Source organism: Chelonia mydas, chromosome 1 (genome assembly GCF_015237465.2).
Source record: "Chelonia mydas isolate rCheMyd1 chromosome 1, rCheMyd1.pri.v2, whole genome shotgun sequence".
NCBI lineage: Eukaryota > Metazoa > Chordata > Testudines > Cheloniidae > Chelonia > Chelonia mydas.
Genome location: NC_057849.1, coordinates 16,216,370 through 16,238,488, shown reverse-complemented (window position 1 = coordinate 16,238,488; position 22,119 = coordinate 16,216,370). Strand labels below are relative to the sequence as shown.

Genomic DNA, 22,119 nt, shown 5'->3' with positions numbered 1-22,119 from the left:
TGGCGACCAGCACACCCCTGAGGCCTGTGTCACTTCCTGCAGCTCCCATTGGCCGGGAACAGCGAACCGTAGCCCCTGGGAGCTCCGGGCGGCCATGCCTGCGGACGGTCAATGTAAACAAACTGTCCCTCGGCCCGCCAGCGGATTACCCTGACGGGCCGCAGGTTGCCCACCACTGTCCTAAAGTCTTTTTGAGGTATCCGTATAACAGACATGTGGGTCAAGTAGAGCACTACCCTCCTATTTCTCTTAAATATATTAGAACACGTACATTAGGGTAATACCCTAGAGCCTTCTACTAGCTTGGAGCCCCATTGTGCTAGGCATTGTACTAACATAGTCAAAGGCAGCCCCTGCCCCAAAGAGCCTACGATCTAAAAGACAGGCCAGAATAAGTGGATGAGCCCAGCTGGGCCAGGACAACAACAATAAAAGGATGCTTTAGCACAGACTAGTTGGGTGTGTAATCCTTGACCAGTTAGTATAATAATCACAATTTCTGATTAACAGTAAAACTGTCCATTCTTTCTAATTCTCCCAACAAAGCTGACTGTTGATTTCATGGACAGCAAAGTTCCACCTTTAATTATTCACCTGACTACTTTCCAGCTCTGATCTCAGTTTATGGGGGAAAGGGGAAAAGGGTGAAATCCCCACAAGACTGAAGGCAATAGGATTTTTGCCATTGACTCCAATGGGCGTAGGATTTCATCCAGAATATTTGTTAATCATACTTCCATCTCTTCCCAGATTGGCGATGGAGTGGTGGTTTGTTTGTTTTCTTCCAATAGGAAAGTTTTTAAAAGTATCTTTAAAATTTACTTTTTATAATTATATACTCTTGGCCAGGTAGGTCATAACACTGTACTTTAACAAGGCAGTCTCTATCTCTGACTTCGCCAGTGCTCTCTTGCTGAGAAAGCTATCTGTTTATAACTCACTAGGTGTCTTTACACTAATGGATCAGCTTGAGGTCACGAAGATAGGTTACACTTGGAATGAGCCGAGAACACCACCCCAACATAAGAGTACGTGACACCAGTAACATGCAGAAAATGCTAGAATTAATCACTACTCATGATCTGAATGTCCATGACGCAGACTATTGGTAGACTTTTAACACACCAAGGGGCATTGATTAGCTTAGGGTATCTTTCACTTTAGGGGCTTGATCCCAAGCCCATGGAAGTAAATGGGAGCCTTTACATTGACTTCAGTGGCCTTTTGATCAGATCTTTAGTGACCGAGGTTGGGTTCTTGGCTTTGCCAAGTGGAATATTCTTTCATAAATATGATGAACATCTGGACTATGGTACTCAGGGCACGAGGACGAATGGCCATTTTTGACAAACACTGATAAGTGATAGGGGGGTATAATTTCCTGTTGGTGCATAGTTATTTACCGTTCAATTATGGCTCCAGCTATACAAATACTTGCAAGAGAATATATAGTTGAGAAAGACCAAGGGGAAGTGGATCAAGTTTGTATAAAGAAAAGGAGTACTTGTGGCACCTTAGAGACTAACCAATTTATTTGAGCATGAGCTTTCGTGAGCTACAGCTCACTTCATCGGATGCATACTGTGGAAATTGCAGAATATCATTTTTGCGAAAAGAGTGGTCACTTTGGATGGGCTATTACCAGCAAGAGAGTGAGTTTGTCTGTGGGGGGGGCGGAGGGTGAGAAAACCTAGATTTGTGCTGGAAATGGCCCATCTTGATGATCACTTTAGATAAGCTATTACCAGCAGGAGAGTGGAGTGGGAGGAGGTATTGTTTCATGGTGTCTGTGTATATAATAATGATATTCTGCAATTTCCACAGTATGCATCCGATGAAGTGAGCTGTAGCTCACGAAAGCTCATGCTCAAATAAATTGGTTAGTCTCTAAGGTGCCACAAGTACTCCTTTTCTTTTTGCGAATACAGACTAACACGGCTGTTACTCTGAAACAAGTTTGTATAGGAAGCTTGTATGGCCCCAAAGTAGGTGAAATTTAGATTGGGTTGTGCTGCTGGCACACCCGGTACCAGCTCATGCCAAGGCTCCTAGACCACAACTGAACACGAATGAATGCATGGCTGGAAACCAGTCTGGCTCGTCTGTGTATTAAAATAGGTATCAGATTTACAAAAATGTGTTTACTCTTTAGATTTTATGAAAGGCTTGTCGGATGCTGCATGTATTAATCCAATTTAGCACCAGTACCCCATGTTATAAGGTTATATTTAGGGCAGGTCTACATAACACATGCTGCATCGGCACAGCTGCACCACGGTGGTACTTTAAAGAAGACGCCCTAAGGGGACAGGAGAGGTGGTCGCTGACACAGCGCTGTGTACACAGGGGTTAAGGTCAGTATAACTACATCACTCAGGGTGTGGATTCTTCACATCCCTGAGCGACACAGTTATACTGAAGTAAGTGTGTAGGGTAGACCTGGCCTAAGGCCATGGCTACACTTGCAGATGTAGAGTGCTGGGAGTTAAACCCGCCTTCGGAGACCGCAGCAGGGAAAACGCTGCCGTGTGTTCACACTGTCGGCTACAAGCACACTGGTGGGGTCACATTAGCAGCTCTTGCAACGCCACAAAGAGCAGTGCATTGTGGTAGCTATCCCAGAGTGCAAGTGGCTGCATCGTGCTTTTCAAATGTGGGAGGGTGGAGTGTGACAGGGAGTGTGTTTTGGGGGGCAGAGAGCATGTCAGCATGCTGTCTTGTAAGTTCAGACAACAGCAGAACACCCCCCCCCACAGTCTCTCTCACACATACTCACAACAGCAGCATTCCACACTAACGGCTAGCTTTGTCCCGGAGCAGATAAGCATGCCGGCTGTCAGAAACGGAGCTTTCAAAACAATGAGAAGAGTGGCCACTTGACTTCAGGGGATTATGGGATGTTTCCAGAGGCCAGTCACAGTGTAGGAATGCAACACCTCATTCACACTGATGCCTGGGCGTTTCAGGGGGGCGCAGCAAGCTCTATGCGTCTCGTGGAGGTGGATTACCAGGAGTGCTCCACCTGCAGAGTCCAGGCGCCGTATGTGCCTGGCCAGTGTGGACACATCGGGAGTTAGCACACCAGGGCTGCTTTAATGCGCTCTAACTTGCAAGTGTAGCCAAGCCCTAAGTGTTTGCATTGTAAACCTCTGTAACTCACCAAACAGGAAAAAGCATTAATTAATGTGAAGGCTGGCTTCCTTCAGAAGGTGTTAGGTCTTGAACACAAGAAGGTCCACTGAAACCAAATGAGCCATTGTGAAACATGAAAGGACAAAGACTTTGTCGATTGCTCCCCCCACACCCAGGAAGAGATGTGCGCAAGGACTGGTCCCATCAGCTTCAACTCTGAGGGAGGGGAATAAAAATCCCTGACAGAAGAAATTGGGTCTTTATGCTTCTTTGATTCAGAGGGGCAAAGATTACTAAGGCCATGTTTACACTATGGATCTTCCAGTGGCACAGCGGTACCACTGCAGATGTGCGACTGTAAGGTCTCCTGTGTAGCCGTTCTATGCCGGCGGGTGATGCTCTCCCACTGACATAGCGCTGTGCTTTTGTCAGTGAAACATATGTCAGTCAGGGGTGTGTTTTTTCACACCCCGGGGCTGACAAAAGTTTTGCCGACAAAAGTGCTAGTGTAGACATAGCCTAAATCTTGATCTACACCAGTGTTCCCACCCATGTGCGGAATAAATGTTGTTACGTACACCCATATGGAGGTGATGTGTGACACATCACCTTCATATGGGTGCACATAACAAAATTCATGTGGCGGGCAGTGGGGCTGAGGTGTTTGGAGTGTGGGAGGGGGCTCAGGCAGAGGGTTGGGGTGCGGGGGGGTGAGGACTCCAGCTGGGGATGCGGGCTCTGGCTGTGGGGTGGGGATGGGGATGAGGGGCTCAGGGCTGGGGTAGAGGGTTGGGGTGCGGGGGGGTGAGGACTCCAGCTGGGGATGCGGGCTCTGGCTGTGGGGTGGGGATGGGGATGAGGGGCTCAGGGCTGGGGTAGAGGGTTGGGATGTGGGGGATGAGGGCTCCGGAGTGGGGCCGGAGATGAGGGGCTCAGGCAGAGGGTTGGGGTGCGGGTGGGGGGTGAGGGCTCTGGATGGGGGTGCTGGCTCTGGGGTGGGGCTGTGGCTGAGGTGTTTGGGGTGCAGGCTGCCCTGGGGCTACGGCGGGGAGAGAGAACTCCCCCCAGCTGTCTCTCCCTACAGCAGCACCTGGGCTGGGGGGGAGGGTTTTTATATATATAAAATTATTGCAGGAACAAAATCAAACCCATTATTAATTGTTATTATTACTCACTATTTATTCACTGAGTACCCAAATATGTGCTATGTGCTATGCTGACCCATAGAAAGACCAGATACAGATCCTGCCCCAAAGGAATTATGCTCTAAAAGTCACAGATGCAATGAGAAAGCAAACCAGTAATTTGTAAGTAAGTAATTTATAAGTAATTTATAAGTAAAATAAGTAATTTGCAGCTTCACAAGGGCCCTGAAGCTTCCCTAGCCCCACATACACACAAGGGGAACCGTAACGTGGGCATTGGCTGCCTTCCAAGTGCTTCACTTTGCAACCTTAATGTTTTTAACATCGTTTTTTAAAATATAATTTTCTAGGTTTTTAAAAAGAACAATAAAACAAAGCCTCTTCTTCCAATGGAACTATTTGCTAGATGAGCACCAAAGACCTCAACCAAAGCCCTTTGCAGTCAATGCCCCTCAATGAGGCACGGGCTTATTCAGAGTCCTGCTCACTCTGTGCACAGGCTAATGGGTTGTATGCTACATTTCACTGAGGCCGCATCATTGCAGACACCACAATCATCTTGCAGGGAACTGATCAGGTACCTCCAGGACCACAACCACAGGCGCTGTCCTGTGGTGGGTTCCCAAAACACTCACACCCTTTGAGCACTCAGAGACTCCAACCCTCACGATATTTTCATGAGTGTCGGGATTTTGTCTGGGCTGGAACCAGTGTCATGATGATGGAAGAAGCTCCAGGTCTTTCTGAATTTGAGTTTTCTGATTGGCCGCTTGCCTCATTTGCTCCCACCCTAGGACTGAGAAACCAATCAGATGTGGTGTAGGAAGAGCTCTTCCTCCCTCTCTCTCTCTCTTCAGCAACTTGAAGCCATTCTCACAGGAGCAGAGAGAGAAGCTAAGAGCCCAGCAGCTCAGGGCAGCTCCTCTGTTTTTCCACTCTCACTCCTGCAGCACCTGGGCTGGAAAGGGGCGGAGGGAATGAAGGGCCCATGCCTGGCTACAACATAGACACCGCGGTTGTCTCGCAGGAATTAAATCCAGGTTCTCCAGCACAAGAAGCATAGACCTCTGCCATGAGAACAGAAGGAGACATCCTTTGCCAGGGAGAAAGGAACGGGCTGCTAACCAATCAGGCAAACCACTAGAGGGAGACATGATCACAGGCCCCAAGCCCATGTATTGCAATTAGAGCTGTGCAAACAACTGATTATCCAGTTCGCTGGCAGTTTTGAAAAACTGGGGGAAAAAACAAATGATTTTGGATCAAGCCAAAACAGAAATTTTTGGCACCTCAAAATGTCAGAAAAAAAATAGTTTGGGGTCATTTGTTTCATTTTTGGACATGGTTAGATGTTTTTAAAATAAGAGCAAAGGTAATGAAGGGCTAGATTCACAAGGGGACTTAGGCACCATTCACAAAACAAGAATGGGGGTGTCCCCCTTCTACCCAGATGTCCCTCCTCTCAGGTTACTGCTCTAATCACTAGACTATAGGGTCATCCTCATTCTCTGGCCCAGTGACTATGTAATTATTTAATATAAAGTGGGCCAGCTTCCACAGGAGAGATTGAGAGCACCCCCAGTCCAGAATAACCAACAGCCCTGTGGGTAGGGCAGTCACCTGGGATACAGGAGACCTGGGGACAAGTCCCTGGTCCAGTGTGAGGATCTGAACCTGGGTCTTCCACCTCCCAGGTGAGTGGCCAGCCGCAGGGCTAGTGGGCATAAGGGTGGCAACATGACAGCCATGATTTTGTGACTGGCACGTAAGTCGCGTTGTGAATCTAGCCCCCAAAATCAACACACCGCATTACGGAAACGTTTGAAAGGAACCGGTTTGACATTTCTGATGTTTTTCTTCAACCGAAGCAATTCACCAAAATCAACATGAGTTCGTGAACCATTTCAGGTGACCTGAATCTGCATTGGAGGGGGGTGGGGGGAGTTTGGGCTGCAATATTTTGCCCTGCTCTAATTACAGTGGAGCAGGCAGAGTGGAGTAGCAGCTCTGCCACATCCCAAGTGCACATTCAAGCGTCAGGCGGATGGGGTTGCACATACACTTTCAAAGACAGATATTTCTATTCTTTTTACACACACACACACACACGACACATGCACACAGGTGACGCACACGACACACATGCACAGTGCCGCAAGGAAGCTGGGGAAATTGCTGCTCGCCCTTCCCCCACCAGGGTTAATTTAAAACCAAAATTGCAATGTGCGTATGACATCTAAACGGATTTTAGTTCAACCAGGACAACTTGTGGGCACAGACAAGGCCATAGATATTGCAAGGGGACATGATACTGACAGGCCTCACGAAAATGCCAGTGAATAAGGCTACACCCATCATGCAGTTTAGGCAGACGTTCTGGTCTGTGCGAAGTCCCGTGGTAGCAAACGGATATAAACACTGCACATTACTGCCGTGAGCGTGAATGCCACTCATATGTAGAAGAGTTATATTGTGGATGCTGTCAGGGTTGCTAGGCTCTCAAGAACAAATGCTGCAGGCTACACACCAAGCAAACAAATTATATTTACCATGAGTTTTAAAATCTAGGTTATTTAACATGCTCCTGACCTTATGACCAGTAAGGCTTTGATGCAGCTAGCAAGAATGAAATGTCATACAGATACTAACGTTCTGCATTGCAAAACAGCTATGCTTGTCACTGCAATAGCTCTAAGGAGGGAAAAACAGAAGCAGGGGCACAACGGAGGCTCTGATGTGGTGGTGATACTGAAACGCAGTGGAATGAGTCTCATAACTGGAACGTCAGTATAGATGAGTGCCGTGTCCTGGAGAGATAGGAAGTGACCAAGAGATGTAGGGGTGATGCTATTGTAATGCCGACAGACCCTAGTCACTGGGGGGGTGGGATCGAACCTATGACCTCTGAAGCTTAGTGTGTGAGCCTCTACTGCATGAACTAAAAGTGATGTGGCACTTAGCAAGGCTGTAGCAGACTCATCCATCTCTAGATGGTCTAGGTGCAATTAGAGGGGGACAGAGCTGCACACCAAGTAGGCCTGAGTTACAGGACAGCTAGGATTTCCAGAAGAGCTCAGCACTCAAAACTGGGGCCAGATTTTCAAAGCGCTCAAGGCGCTGGGTACACAGGGGGTGCTGAGATCTTTTGAAAATCTGTTTTTCATTTAGATGCCTAAATGAGAACTGAGTTCATTTGAAAGTCTGGCCCCAAGTTGTGGGTGCTGAGCACGTGAAAGTCTGGCCCTGCGCTCTATTGAAGAGTGGGGCCCACAAGTCAGATATACTGAAGCACCACTAAGAGACACTTCAGCTAAACCCCGTGAACATAATGACCTTAAAGTCATTGGGCCAGATCCTCAAGGATCTGTAAACTGGCATAGTTCCAATGGAGCTCCACTGATTTACCCCCCTTGAACATCTGGCCCTATGAACCTAGGAAGCTAAGAAGAGCGGGTTGGTGACCCTTTTGGAGATAGGATGCAAAGGAATAAAAAACAAAGGAACAATGCCAGTGAGCATATGGGCTTCCCTCAAAGTCCACTGGTGCCCCTTTTCTCACACCAGCCCAAGTGGGGTCGATTAATGGCCCAGCTCCTGATCAGCACTACTTTCTCCTGGCCATTTGAAGCATGCTCTGCCAGTTCTCCCCCAGCAGCCAGGCAGAGAGGAGTCTCAGCCCACCTGAGTCTTGGCTTCAGCCAAGAGCTGCAGGGAGGGTGGCCCATAGTGGACACCTGAAAGGAAATTCTGATGGCCAGACAGAAAGCCAGCAATACAGGCATGGGGCGAGAGAAATGCTCTGAAAACCTCCGTTTCCAGCCACACACTGCCAGCTTGGCAGGAGTGCACCCAGCAGCAGGAGGAGAGCAAGAGAGGTGATGACAGGACAGGCCCTAGCCCAACTGAAAAGCACGTAGCTCCTGTCAGAGCCCAGCTCTTGTCTGCACTCTGGTGGGTGCCGTTATTTTTATGATAAATGTGTATATAGCTTTCTTCTGCTCTCTGTTGAGCTAGCCAGTTCTCATGTGGTCTGTATCGCCATGGCATCTGAGCACCTCCAGTAAAACAGTTTATTTGTAACTGAGTAAATGCAATTTTCCCTATTGCTCTAGCTGCAGATACCTCCATCCTCCAGCTGTATCGAGTCCTGGGCACAGTGCTTGTAAATTATACTGCAGTCCAGGCTTCAGCGTGTGTGCGCCTGTGTCATCAGCTATTGCTTATTTTAAAATAATAATAGCAACAATTCTGAAGGCTCGATCCTGAGCCCTACAGGAAAAAAGCAGTGGGTGCTCAGCACCCACCGGCAGCCCCTCTGATCAGATCCTCCCCCTCCACCCCAGGGCCTCCTGCCTGCCAGTGGGCCCTGCCAATCAGCTCCTCCGCCTCCCTCCCAGCGCCTCTCTCCCACCGTGATCAGCTGTTCAGCAGCGGGCAGGAGGCACTGGGGGAAGGACCAAGGGGGGGAGCGCTCGGGGGAGGGGGCAGAACGGGAAGGGAAGAGGTGGGGCAGGATGGAGCAGGGGTGGGAAGAGGCAGGGCAGGGTGGGGCCTTGGGGGAAGGGGTGGAGTGGGGGCAGGGCCTGGTGCAGAGCAGGGATCGACCACCCCTGGGGAAATGAGGAAGCCGGCAACTGTGCAGAGTCATGTTAAATGGCCAGCTGGGGTACCCCCAAGAAGCTAAAAGTATTAGAGGCATTGCCAGAGTTCGCTGTGTTCCAGCGATCACTGGCTGGTGGCCAGACCCTTGCATGCCATTGCAGCCAGCTCATGGTTTAGAGCCACCTTGAGGCAGCTCTAAACTGCACCCCTAGGATCAAGGAGCCACATCTGGCTCCTCTGTGGTTTCCCCACCTCGGCTGTGCCCTAAGTGTTAGTGTCATGTTACGTATATTGTTGTTGATTTGTGTTTGTGCTTTTCTTAAACGTATTCTCTGTGCTTTTACTTTAGACCGTGATGGCTCACCCAGTCCATTGTTGGTTCATTTAGGAAGTCCCAAAGCAGTAAGCCAGGGCTCTGGGTTGTATTTTGAACACACAGTGCTTTTGGGATGCACGCTGGCAGATCTGGGGACTTCTCAGACCGGGTGAAAATGGCTAAAATCTGAAAATTCGGCCCTTCAATCCAGATCTCAGACCCTAGCCAAAAGGGGCCTGATTTTCAGTAGTGTTGAGCTAATGAAAGACAGTTCCCATCAGAGTCAATGGAGTTGCAACCTCTTACACCTGCACTGAGTTTGGCCCAGAGAGACAACTCAGGGCTGTAGTGGAAGTTTGACATTAACAAGCACAGACCCAGAATACCTAACCCCAAAAGAGCTTTCTGTAGTCCACAAAAGGAGCAGAAACTCCATTATTTATGTACTTATATGGCCCTTATCACTGTAATTTCTGGGCACCTCACAATCATTAATGGATTTACTATTATCCCCATTTTGCAGCTTGGGAAACTGAGGAACAGATTAATGTAAGTGTCATTCCCAAGATGAGCCCCAGAAGTCTGTAGCTGAGGTGGGACTTGAATCCAGGTCTCCTAAAAGGCAGCCTAGTGTGCTCTCCAGTAGGCAATTACTTTTATCAAGCTGTGGAGGTGGCTCAGATATCACGGTGATGAGTAGCAGGATCCCCCAGGTCTGCTACAGTAGGTCCAGCAGCAAATAAGACAGGGCAAAACCCCCTTTGGAAACACAAACAAAAAAATCAATGGTTCACAGGCATGTATTCATCATCTGAGACTCATCAGGAAACCAACATCAATATTTAAACCACCTCCAGTAAGGTCAGTCGACTTGCCCTGCATTCAATCTATTTGACAGGCCATGGCAGACAAAGGGCCAGAACAAAAGCCCCAACCTTTCCTCCGTTCCCGTGCTTCTGCATAGCCAGAGCATAACAATGCGCTGCTGGGCCATCCGATACAGGCTTGTTGCCCTGAAATAGGCAGAGCCTCAAAAGGAGGGTAATTGCCTTTTGTACTCAGACCTCTGACAGCGACTGTGTCTTTGCAACAGCAACAAAATTAATCGAATTACATATCATTTCACAATGCAGCCAGGCCTCATTTCAGCATAAAGCAGTCCGGGAGGCTGAACCAATCTGAGCAATATGCTTCCCTTGCTGTTGGAGCCAGCTGGTATTTCTGATCTGTTTCACCTGTTATTTATGGCAGAATTTAAAGATCCCAACTTAGATCAAGGCCCTGTTGTGCTAGGCACTATGCAGGCAAGAGGGTACTAAAGGGCTCTGTAGCCTAGTGGAGAAAGGGAAAACAAGAACCAATGGATGGAAGTAAAAGCCAGATAAATTCGAATTAGAACTAATACACACATTTTTAACAGTGAGGATGATGATCCATAGGAACAAACCACCCAGGAAAGTGGTGGATTCTCCATCCCTTGATGTCTTCAGATCTAGACGGGATGCCTTTCTGGGCCATGTGCTTCGGTCAAACACAACTCCTTGGGCTCAGTACAGGAGTGAGAAGGTTAAGTATAGTGGCCTGTAACATACAGGAGGTCAGACTAGCTGATCTAGTGGTCCCATACGACCTTAAAATCTATGAACACATAGTAAGAGACTAGATTGTAAGCTCTGTGGAGCAAGATCTAAACAGATGAGGCGTGGGAGAGCTAAAGGCATATGGTCCTCATTGCAGAGAGAGAATTGAGGCACAGAGAGATCAGCTGACTTGCCCAAAGTCACTCAGAAAGTATATGCCAGAACTAGGAACCGAACCCAGATCTTAGCCCCACATCAGTGTCTTAACCACAAGATCATAATTCCTCTTTCTGCTGCTATTCAGTTTGTCATTTGTTACAGAGAGGGTCTTGCACGCACTCTATTTGTGTTTTAACAATAACACCACCTTGCTTGTAGGCCCTGCTTTTCATTTGTAAATCTCAAAACACTTTACAGGGGAGGTAAATAGTATTAGCCCCATTTCTTAGATCGGATCACAGCTGGGATAAGTGACATAGCCACGGTCACACAGGATATCAGTGGCAGAGCCAGGAATAGAATAATTAAAATGTAGAGAGGAAAGGGAAATCAAGAAGTTGTCTCGTCCAGCCACCTACACTGAGGCAGGACCATGTATACCTAGACCATCCCTGACAGGTATTAGTCCAACCTGTTGTTAAAAACTTCCAAGGACGGGGATTCCACAACCTCCCTTGAAAGCCTATTCCAGAGCTTAACTACCCTTATAGTTAGACCGTTTTTCCTAGTATCTAACCTAAAGCCCCCTTGCTACAGATTAAGCCCCTTATGTGTTGTCCTACCGTAAGTGGACATGGAGAACAATTGATCTTTATAACCATCCCCTTTATAACAGCCTGAACGTTTGAAGACTGTTATCAAGTACCCCCTCAGTCTTCTTTTCTCAACATGTCCAGTTTTTTAACCTTTCCTTATTGGTCAGATTTTCCAAACCTTTTATCATTTTTGTTGCTCTCCCCTGGACTCTCTTCAATTTGTCCACATCTTTCCTGAAGTGTAGCACCCAAAACTGGACCCAGTACTCCAGCTGAGGCCTCCCCAGTGCGGAGCAGAGCGGGACAATTACCTCCCGTGTCTTACCTACAACACTCCTGTTAATACACCCCAAAATGATATTGGTCTTTTTCACAGCTGCATCAGAGAACTCATGTCTCTTGTTGACTCCCCAGCCTGTGCCCTGGCCCCGGACCACAATGCATTCAGTATGGAGTCAATTGCAGCCTAGCTTCTCTTTCTGCTTCATCCGGCAGCAGACTAATAGATAGTGTGACAAAGTTCCTTCTCCACCTTGGTGGGTCTTGTGCTTATTGGCGGATTTGCTCGCCTTGGAGCTTCACGGCAGCCCTCAGCTTGGCCGTTTTCGTGAACCCACATTCCAGGTCAACTCCTCCTGTGTCTGACCAGGAGTTGGGAGGATTTGGGGGGAACCCAGGCCCGCCCTCTACTCCAGGTTCTAGCCCAGGGCCCTGTGGAATGCAGCCGTCTAGCGTGCCTCCTGGAACAGCTCCGCGACAGCTACAACTCCCTGGGCTACTTCCCCATGGCCTCCTCCCAACGCCTTCTTTATCCTCACCATAGGACCTTCCTCCTGGTGTCTGATAATGTTTGTACTCCTCAGTCCTCCAACAGTACGCGTTCTCACTCTCAGCTCCTAGCGCCTCTTGCTCCCAGCTCCTCGCACGCACACCACAAACTGAAGTGAGCTCCTTTTTAAACCCAGGTGCCCTGATTAGCCTGTCTTAATTGATTCTAGCAGCTTCTTGATTGGCTGCAGGTGTTCTAATCAGCCTGTCTTAATTGTCTCCAGAAGGTTCTTGATTGTTCTGGAACTTTCCCTGTTACCTTACCCAAGGAAAAGGGACCTACTTAACCTGGGGCTAATATATCTTCCTTCTATTACTCTCCTGTAGCCATCCGGCCAGACCCTGTCACAATAGATAGCTAACTCTATCACTAAGAGTCCTGACTTTGCCACCTTTACACTGAGTAGCACCAGACTCCATGTAGCCCCACTGATTTCGGCCTGGGTATCAGTGTCAGAATCAAGCCCTTAGCAGACAATGTTTCATCCTGAATGGTTTTCCCCAGTGTGAAAATCTTTGCCTAGCTCGTCAGTGCAATCCAATCCATCTCCCTGACTTCTCTCGTCTTCAAGGGCCTGATCCAAAGCCAGGGTTGCTACCTCTAAGGGTCAAAAACCCAGGACTTCCTGACCCCACAAATCTGGGCAGCTGGCAGTGTGTACTGAGCACGTGCACAGACTTCCCAGACAGCCACCCTCAAAACAGAAGGATCTTGGGAAAAGCTGGACAGCTGGCAACTCTATCCAAAGCCCACTGAAGTTAACGGGAGTCTCACCCCTGCTTTCAGTGGGCTTTGGATCCACCCCCAGGTGAAAAGAACGGATCAGGATTAATAATGGGTCACAACTTGAAGACCTACTCAGTGTTTCCTCAGTCAAGACCCTAGTGACTTCAGTAGGACTTTGGCTTGAGCGAGGACTCTGTAAAAACCAAGGATCTCAGATTTAGCCCAATGGTAATAATGAAGACTTTGCTTTTCTACGTACCCTTCATCTCAAGCCCTTTGCTAACATGAATGAACGGATCCTCATGTGACTCCTGGCAGATATTATTATTATTTATGATCTGTGTACAAGTCGAGACACAGAGAAATTACAGCCAAAATTTCCAAACTTAGGTGCCTAACTTTAAGAACTCACATCCATATTCAGGAGCCTATATAAGTGTGGTCTGATTTTTCCTCTGATTTGAACAGGAGCTGCAGGGGCTCAGAAGCATAAAAAAGTTCTTATTCAGTTTATTATTTGTATTATGATAGCACCCAAAGGCCCCAACATGCGAGGTGCTGAAGGGATACACAGTAAGAGACAGTCCATGCCCTGAAGAGCATATAGTCTAATGTCAAGGGTGGGAGGGGAATCGGACACATGGTGATTTGTCATAAGTCATGCAGCAGGTCAGTGGAAGAGACAGAAAGTAAAAAAAAAAAAAAAACCCAAGCCAAGCTTAAATTAGGTGCTTAAATCAGACCCGTTTTAAGTACCTGCTCTGTTCCAAGCCCTGTTCTTTCCAACATTCAAAGATTCCCCCTAAAGGGTAGGTTTTATTAGCACCCTTAATAATGATTTGCATTGTGGTGTAGTGACACAGTCAGAGACAGTCCCTACCCTGCAGACCTTACAATCTAATTTCTAAATGGGAGCTGAACATCCCATTTGTGCCTGCGACACCCACGGTTGCTCCTCCCACTTTTCCACTGCCCTGTTGCTAAACTGAGCGGTAAGGTTACACTTTTCTTACTAATGAATTTAGTCCTGGTGAGAGATGCTCAGTTTGCTGCTCTGGAAACTGACATCCTCTCCCCTCACAGAACAGATACAACAAGGTCGGTGGCAGAACAGTTTTCCCCTCAATCTTGACCTGGAGGGATGATCTCCAAGGGTGAGAGGGTAGTTCAGTCCCCATGGCCCCATCAGCCCTTGACCTCTCCACTGAGATCTTAATAATTTTATTAAGAGGATGTTAAAATAAAAAGGTTTCAGAGTAACAGCCGTGTTAGTCTGTATTCGCAAAAAGAAAAGGAGTACTTGTGGCACCTTAGAGACTAACCAATTTATTTGAGCATGAGCTTTCGTGAAGTGAGCTGTAGCTCACGAAAGCTCATGCTCAAATAAATTGGTTAGTCTCTAAGGTGCCAAAAATAAAAAGGAAAACTGTACAGAGTTTAAGCATAGAAGTTTCTGGTTATCAGGGAATAAGGTACAGATTATCAAGGGGCGCGAAGTTCGGTTTAGGAACGGGTGGCGTAAGGAATACATAATCTGCAATATCCCTGATTGGGGGTAAAAGGTTAACGGGTCAAAGTACAGACATTGAGATATGGGGGTGTGTTGTTCATATAATGGCTATGTTCGGGTGTGGAGTATAATGAGTGGATACGATGATGAGGATGGATTTACCCTCATTTGGTGAGATTTAAGGTTCAGTGAGTTTATGGTTCCAGTTCATATGGTCCAATGGAAAAAAGTCTCTCAGTCCCTTTCTCCTAGTTGAAGCACGATGTCATTCCGGCTCATGCCTCCTGGTACTGTCAGTGGCCGGTGATGTGTTCGATATAGATGTCCCTGGACCATCGGATGGTGTCTGAGACCATAAGGTGCCGCATGAGCCGTGCGTAGCATTGACCGATCCCACAGGTCCGCAGCACACGCTCGTTGCAGGGGTCCCAAGCGCCCAGGGCTCCGACAATCAGGGCGTCCATCTGCACCTCGTAGCCCTTCGCTCTCAGGGTGCCGGCCAGGAGGGCGTATTTTTCCAGCTTACGAGCTCAGGCTTCTTGGAAGGCCGGGGTCCTGTTCTCAAAGGAGACCGTGATGTCGATGAGGATGATCTTTTTCTGGGCCTCGTCGGTGACTACCACGTCGGGTCGCAGCGGGCTGTCGGTACCGGGGATGGCGCAGTTCACGGCGACCTCCCCAAGGCGTGGGGCGATGGCTTTCACCAGGTGGTTCTGGATGGCGTTGTGGAGCAGCTGCCAGGCTCTGGAGTGGGGCTTGCAGCTGCACAGGATGTGGGGCAGGGTCTCGTTGGAGTAGCCGCACTTCCTGCAACACTTGTCTCGGTTCCCGTGGCGGGCGGCTCTGTTGAGCGGGACGCAGTTGAGCCGGGCGCGGTGGATGAACCGCCAGTCGGCGAAGCGGGTGAAGCCGCCCCCGGCGAGGAAGTGGTTGCTGGCATCCCACTTGCTGGTCAGTTTGAAGGCTTTACCCTGGTCCGGTTTACACTTCAGGGTTTCCATGTACAGCGAGTGGATGGCTGCCTTCAGGGTCCTCTCCAGCAGGCCCCTGGCGCTCGGGGTGATGATGGTGTTGTCGTCGGACCTGATCTGTGGCACCAGGACTCCCAGCTCCTGGCGCTCCTCGCACCACTCCCAGCGGCAGCCGAAGCGCTTCCCCAGGCGACGCGTGGCACTGCGAGCGCGGGACCACAGTGAAGCGATGTCGCGCCCGTCCCATCCGAATTCGCCATCCAGGGAACCACTCAAGAAGGTGGCAGTGTCTTGCTTGGAGGGGGCTCTGCCGATCAGCTTCTTTGTCGCATGAGGAAGGGCGTTTGTTGTGATGTTCCTTACCGTGGTGTCGGGACACGTCAGCAGGCGGAAGGCGTGGGTGATCACTGTGATGTCACACAGGTCACCCATGCAGGGGACGTTGGCACCGCCATGCCTGTGGGTAATATAGACCAGCTCATTGCTGGCTCTCTGGGGAAGGAACAGACACTTCTTCACCAGCTGCCGGACGATCTTGTCTGCCTTGTTGAGAGGTACCTTCGCCACGGCGGATCCCCTTAGGACGAACGAGATGCAGGGGATCAGGAAGGTGTTCAGGGCATTTATCTTCTGCCATGGTGCTAGCAGGGAGGCGTCGATCTTGGCGGCGTCATGCAAGATCTCCTGGATGGTGTCCTCGGGTGTCTGCCGGACACGGAAACCTGTCGGCGTGCCAAGGTGCCCGTACGCCTGCCACTCTGCCAGGGGGATGACGGGCTCACCCTGGATCCGGAACCCCGTCGTCTGCACCGAGTCCCTTTTGCTGTCGTCAATGTAGAGAGATGCGCACTTCTTTGCATTAAAGCGGAGCCCCATCCAATCGGCAGCTCGACTGGTGGCATCTAGCATACCTTGGAGGCTCTCTGGGTCGTCCGCGGTCAGGACCAGGTCGTCCGCGTAAGCCAGGATGCTCACTCTCTCACCGTGGAGGTTGAAGCCATCTGCGCCACTGGAGATCGCTCGCTGCAACAGCTCCCTGGCGAGGTTAAAGATGATGGGGCTGAGGGGACAGCCCTGCTTAACTCCGCTCCGGATCGGGATCTCGGCGGTCTCCCCTTCGTGTAGATCTTATCTACACTGGAAACGTACACTGGCCTAGCTTCATCTCTTAGGGGTGTACATCCACCCCCCGCCCCCCAGAGACGTAGCTGAGCCAACCTAACCCCCCAGTGGAGACAGCGCTAGGTTGACGGAAGTATTCTCCTGTCAACCTAGCTGCCCCCTCTCAGGGAGGTGGATTAACTGCAGGGATTCTTCACCTATTTACCATTGTGGGCCGCATATGCATCTCTCCGTGTGACGTGGGCCGCATCCACACAATATATATACTACCTGGATGGCCCTCGGGATATCACAGGGGCCGCAGCTGTGTGCTGATTGGGCTGCAGTTGGCCCGCGGGCCACAGGCTGGGAACCACTGACTGATGGGAGAACCCCTCCTGTCGCTGCAGGGGGTGTCTGCGTTGCCACTGTGCAGGTGTTACATTTTTAGTGCAGCCAGAGCCTACGGGCCACCACCAAAATGCCCACCAGTCCATTCATCTGCATCAGCTGGTCTCCCTGCTCATGACTCAACTCCTCCCTTCCCTGAGATCTGACTCTCCAACATTTTTTAAAAAGCTAAACGCAACCACATGAGCCCACATCCCTGGCTGCTCTCTTCCGCATTCCATCTCCCCTTTGGGTGGAGGCCTCAGATTTAGCCGGGGAAGCGAACGCTGGTAGTTGTCAGGGTCTGGCTTGAGAAACAAACAAACAGATTCGTATCGCTGTATCCCAAACGCCTCTTCTCCTCCAAGGCTCATCTTCAGCTGTGACAAAGGCTCACTGAGCAGGCTGGTCTACATAGCCCACAGGCTGGATTACTGCACCTCCTTACATCTCCTCTTTGGCAGGACTTGGCAATCGAGCGTGTGTCAGGGAGGAAATTATATCCTCGCATTACACCTGCCTTGACAGAGCACCCATCAGCTGCTCCCGACCCGACGGCGGATGGGGCTTAGCGTTGCATTCTTTGTTTATAAGCTTCTGCATGCGCCTTTGCCAAATTACGTGAACGATCTGTCAGCCCCTGCCATAAAGGGCAGACTCGGGCCAGGCTGGACACACAGCCACAGAGGGAGCTTCTGGGACAGACTGTGTCTCTCGCTCCGGCCCCTGGAGGAGGGTACGAAGACTGGAAAGGAGCCACAAGAGGCCGGGGGGGAAGTCCCCCATGACAGGCACAGCGCAGGGCCGTTGGAAGCAGCAGAGCGGAACCCTCACAAGGCTGGCAGAGGGTGCCGGGGAGCTCGGTAGAGATGGGCATTAGTCTACATGCAGCTCGGGGTGAACTGCTGTAAATGGGAGCTGCTAGAGGGTTGCTCTAACTTACTCCAGGGATCGTTTGGGCCCCGCAGAGCAGCCCAGAATCTGGAGGGCACAAAGGTGGCATAAAAGCCACCTTTACATCCCCTGGGCTTGACCTCCTGGAGACACAGCACAGAGACAGGCCCACTAACATCTCGCTCTGGGCTTCGGTGGTCCATGCTCCCTGCTTGCGCCGCTGGTCGCTCCTCAGGAGTTAAGATCTGCTTCTGAATCCTTGCCCACCTTTAAGAGCAACTAAGGTCCCGTCTCCTTCCTCACTGGGTGCCTCGGATTGCCTCTAATTGCCCTGTTCCATCTCCCATACCGTGTGCACGTCCGCAAAGGGCTCAGCCAAAGGGCAGGGACCGTTCCAGCTTGTCTACCTGGAAAGCAGTGAGCACACCCTGGCTCGCCCACAAACACATCATTGCATATGGCTCTCTCCTACCGCAGCCAAAGGGAACCAGTCCCATTAATGCACAGCAGTGACAATCTGACGATGCTATGTCAAGGAAGACAAATAAGATGTGCTTACACCTAAGAAAGCCAGATGTAGTTTCTCCTGATGCCCCCCCACCCCTCCCCGCCTCCTTCTGCTGAGTTCTGCAGCCATTCTCCGCAGCTCCAGGAAAGGCTTTGCTAACCTGTGAGCTGGCAATACCTTCAATAATCACCGAATAATCCTTTCCATGGTAACCCAAGGATTGTGAAGTCACAAGTTAGCAAGCATGAGACAGAGACACTGGACGCGAACAGCTGGTCCAGGGAAAACAAAAAGCGATCCATTATCTTGCCCAGAGCTACAAGGGGCAAATTAATTAGAAATAAGACGACTGGGGCTGGGGTGGGCAGGGATGGGGTGTTGTACGTATGGGGCAGATTCTGATCTCAGCTCCACTGGTGTAAATCTGGAATAACTGAAGATAGAGGCAATTCCTCCAAACTTACCCCTGTGGAACTGAGATCAGAAATCTCATCCTATATATTGAACTCATTCTGCACTCACTGAATTGCTCCTGGCACAGCACAATTGTTCTAACAGTGAAATGAAAAGCTTTCAGTGACAAAGTCAATAACCTCCACTGAAAAGCCCACATCGCCAGCAGTCTATCATTATGGACTCACAATGACTAATAAATACAATTCAGATAAAGCTATTTGGAAATCTGTGGAATTCAGAGTTTGCCATGCAACAGGTGATAACATTCCAATCCTTACCGCCCATCTACCTAGGTCCTGAAGTGGCCCTCATTACCACAGTACCTAAGCACCACTTAATCATTAAAGGGTTTTTCCTTACCAGTAGGGAAGTATTATCCCCATTTTGCAAATGGGGAATTGAGGCACAAGGTAGACACAAAAAGAAAAGGAGTACTTGTGGCACCTTAGAGACTAACCAAGTGAGCTGTAGCTCACGAAAGCTTATGCTCAAATAAATTGGTTAGTCCCTAAGGTGCCACAAGTCCTCCTTTTCTTTTTGCGAATACAGACTAACACGGCTGTTACTCTGAAAGGTAGACACACTAAGTGACTTGTCCAAGTTCCCACAGAGAGTCAGTGGCACAGCCAGGAGCAGAACCCAGCTCTCTTAAGTCCCCATCCAGTGCTTTAAGCACAAGACCATGCTGCCTCTTCAGAGCTGTGTTGTGACCAAGAGCACCCCAGCTGTTCCAGGGAACCCATGGGGCCCTCACTGCAGGATCGGAGCTGGAGCTGTAATCCAACACAGCTGGGCTTGACAGAATGAAGCCACATTTTCATGGAACAGCTTCACTAAACGGCCAAAGCCTGACTGACCCGCTAGGGCTCTTTCATGGGGTGAGAGCGGAATCCTCCCCACTGGACCATGGAGCCACTCCTGCATGAGCATGGCACCTTGGAGGCTGCAGGAGCGGCCTGGGCCTCTGCCAGCTCCCTCTGTGGAGGGTTTTGGCCAGGGGGAACCAGGAAGTCACAAATCTACTGGCCCATCCCAACTCTAAACTGTCCACACGGCTTTGGAGGGAGCATTGCTCCACAGCGGAGAGGGGGATGTAGAGCACTCCTATGCGGTTTCTCCACGGCCTGCCCACCATGCATTACAGCCACACTACTTCCATGGCACATAGGGCCTGAAATGGCCACAGGGCCAAGACGACAAAGGATTTTACCCCCTAAGAGACTCAGTGTAACTGGAATTGCCTTGCCATCTGTGCCTTTTACTTAGCTCAGAAGCCAATCACTAACTGCCCAGGGTTAGGAAGAAGTTCCCCCAAATGGTAGATTGTTCTATAATTGCCCATGGGAAACACTGGAACTGGCCACGACCAGAGACAGGATACAGAGATGGACCCACTGGTCTGATCCACTCTGGCAATTCCTACGTTCTACAGAAGCGTTGATGTTGGGAAGTCTGTTCATGATTTGGGATCTGAGGCCATTTTCTCTGTCGTGTCATCATTTGCAGAGTCTTTGGTGTGCATCCTTCGGAGGCCGGTGCTGGCGCTCCCCTTCTCACACCCACGCACAGCAGGTGGGGAGCATGGCCCGAAAAGCAACATTCTTCTCCGCAAATGAATTCAGCCTCCTTGTTGTTAGGAAGTGACCCAAGCTAAATTAAGTAGATGCATGGAAAGTACAGAGCTCTTTAATCCTTGCTATGGAGGCAAAGCAGGACAATGAGTCCTGGACAAATATGGCTCTGAACATTTCTGGAAGTTTTTACTTTTAGGCAGAGTTGATTTAGACTAGGACACCGGACCTGATTCACATATCAGTGAATTTTTAATAGCTCTTTAGGTATGCGGTGTCCCACAGCCCAACCCTTCCACAAATACTCCAGCTGAACCCTTCATTTTCCTCAAACGGTGGAAACCGCTAAGGAGATTATGGACACTGATACGTCTAAAAGAAGAGCAGAGGATTCACGGGCATGATCCTGGTGTAATCAAAATCAGCAAACGCTCTGATATTAACAGCTACGATGAGAGAGCCTGAATGCGCAATTTGACAGGATTGGCAAGTGCACTGACAGCTTTGTTGTTAATAACCTGCAAGAAGCTACATTTTAAACAAAGCGTTTTAGTGGGATTCAAAGCCCATAATGACGCCAGCAAAGCCAGGCAGAAAACTCCACCATGCAAATAACTATTAAACGGTAGCAACTGCCGACTCAGACAGGGCTGGGACACGAAAAAGCAAGCAAACCACCCAGTAAAGTGTTAATGTATTTACCGCCCAGAGAACCCACAGCTCTAAGAGGCTTTCCAGCAAATCCTTAAGAATCAAACAATCCAGACATCCTGTGCCCCAGACCGGCACTGGTTACTGACTTACCTTAGCAGTACATCGAACCACTGTCTCCTTGAGTGCTCAGTGAATAGTCCAGGCTCCAGGGAAGCCCAGTCTGCCTGGCGAAGAGATTAACGTCCCAGGTAAACGAACAGCCCCCGTCTGGAAAGAGTTAAAGCACGGACCCTTCTCCTCGCCTGCCTGCCTCTCTCTCTCTGTGCCTGCTTTGCTTACAGTACCTGGTACAGTGGAATTGCCTCCCCATTCATACTCACTGATCCTTCTTACTGAGGGGAGGAGCCGAGGAGCGATTACAGAAGTGATGCTTGGGATCGCACTGACATAGGGTGCAGCAGGAGGCCTGGATTTTAAAGGGCAAGGTGACAGCGACACGCCCGTCAGAACTTCTCCAGCCCCAGGACCCGATCCTGTTTTCCTGAGCTCACTGGGAGGTTTGGATGATTGTTTGTTTGTTTTGCAGTAGCACCACAGTATCCAGTCAAGGTCAGGGGCCCATTAGTAGGAGGGACGTAATACAATTACAGGCCACAGTGAGCCTTAAAAGGAGACACTAATGCAAAGAATGTGCAAAGAAGGCAGGACAGATCCCCACTCTAGATATCTGTGTAGGATTGTACCTGCTCAGCTGTCCCAAGCCGGTGAAGTTTACAGTCTAAAAAGCAGGCACCAGTCCAACCAGATGCACTGCCAGACCCACTGGGGGTGGTACCGCAGCTTATCCCATTTATCTGCCAGCGAAGAAGCTCCAACCTGCTAAAGAATTTTAAGACAATCAACTTTGTTATGACCAAGTTACTGCAAGGCCAATATTTCCAAACCAGAGCGCCTAGGGTTGCACTTCCAAACACAAACT

At 49.7% G+C, this 22,119-nt stretch overlaps 1 protein-coding gene across 2 annotated transcripts in view; it reads right to left on the bottom strand.

Moving 5' to 3' along the window:
- The window catches only part of MYO7A (myosin VIIA), a 181,379-nt gene extending 159,845 nt beyond the window's left edge, over positions 1–21,534 (bottom strand). The window contains exon 1 of one of the 2 annotated variants that reach the window (XM_043527899.1): positions 21,291–21,534. The gene's annotated coding sequence lies outside the window, so the exon portion shown is untranslated. The remainder of the gene's footprint in view (positions 1–21,290) is intronic. The other variant, XM_043527904.1, reaches the window with a different exon arrangement.
- Positions 21,535–22,119: the final 585 nt, after the last annotated feature.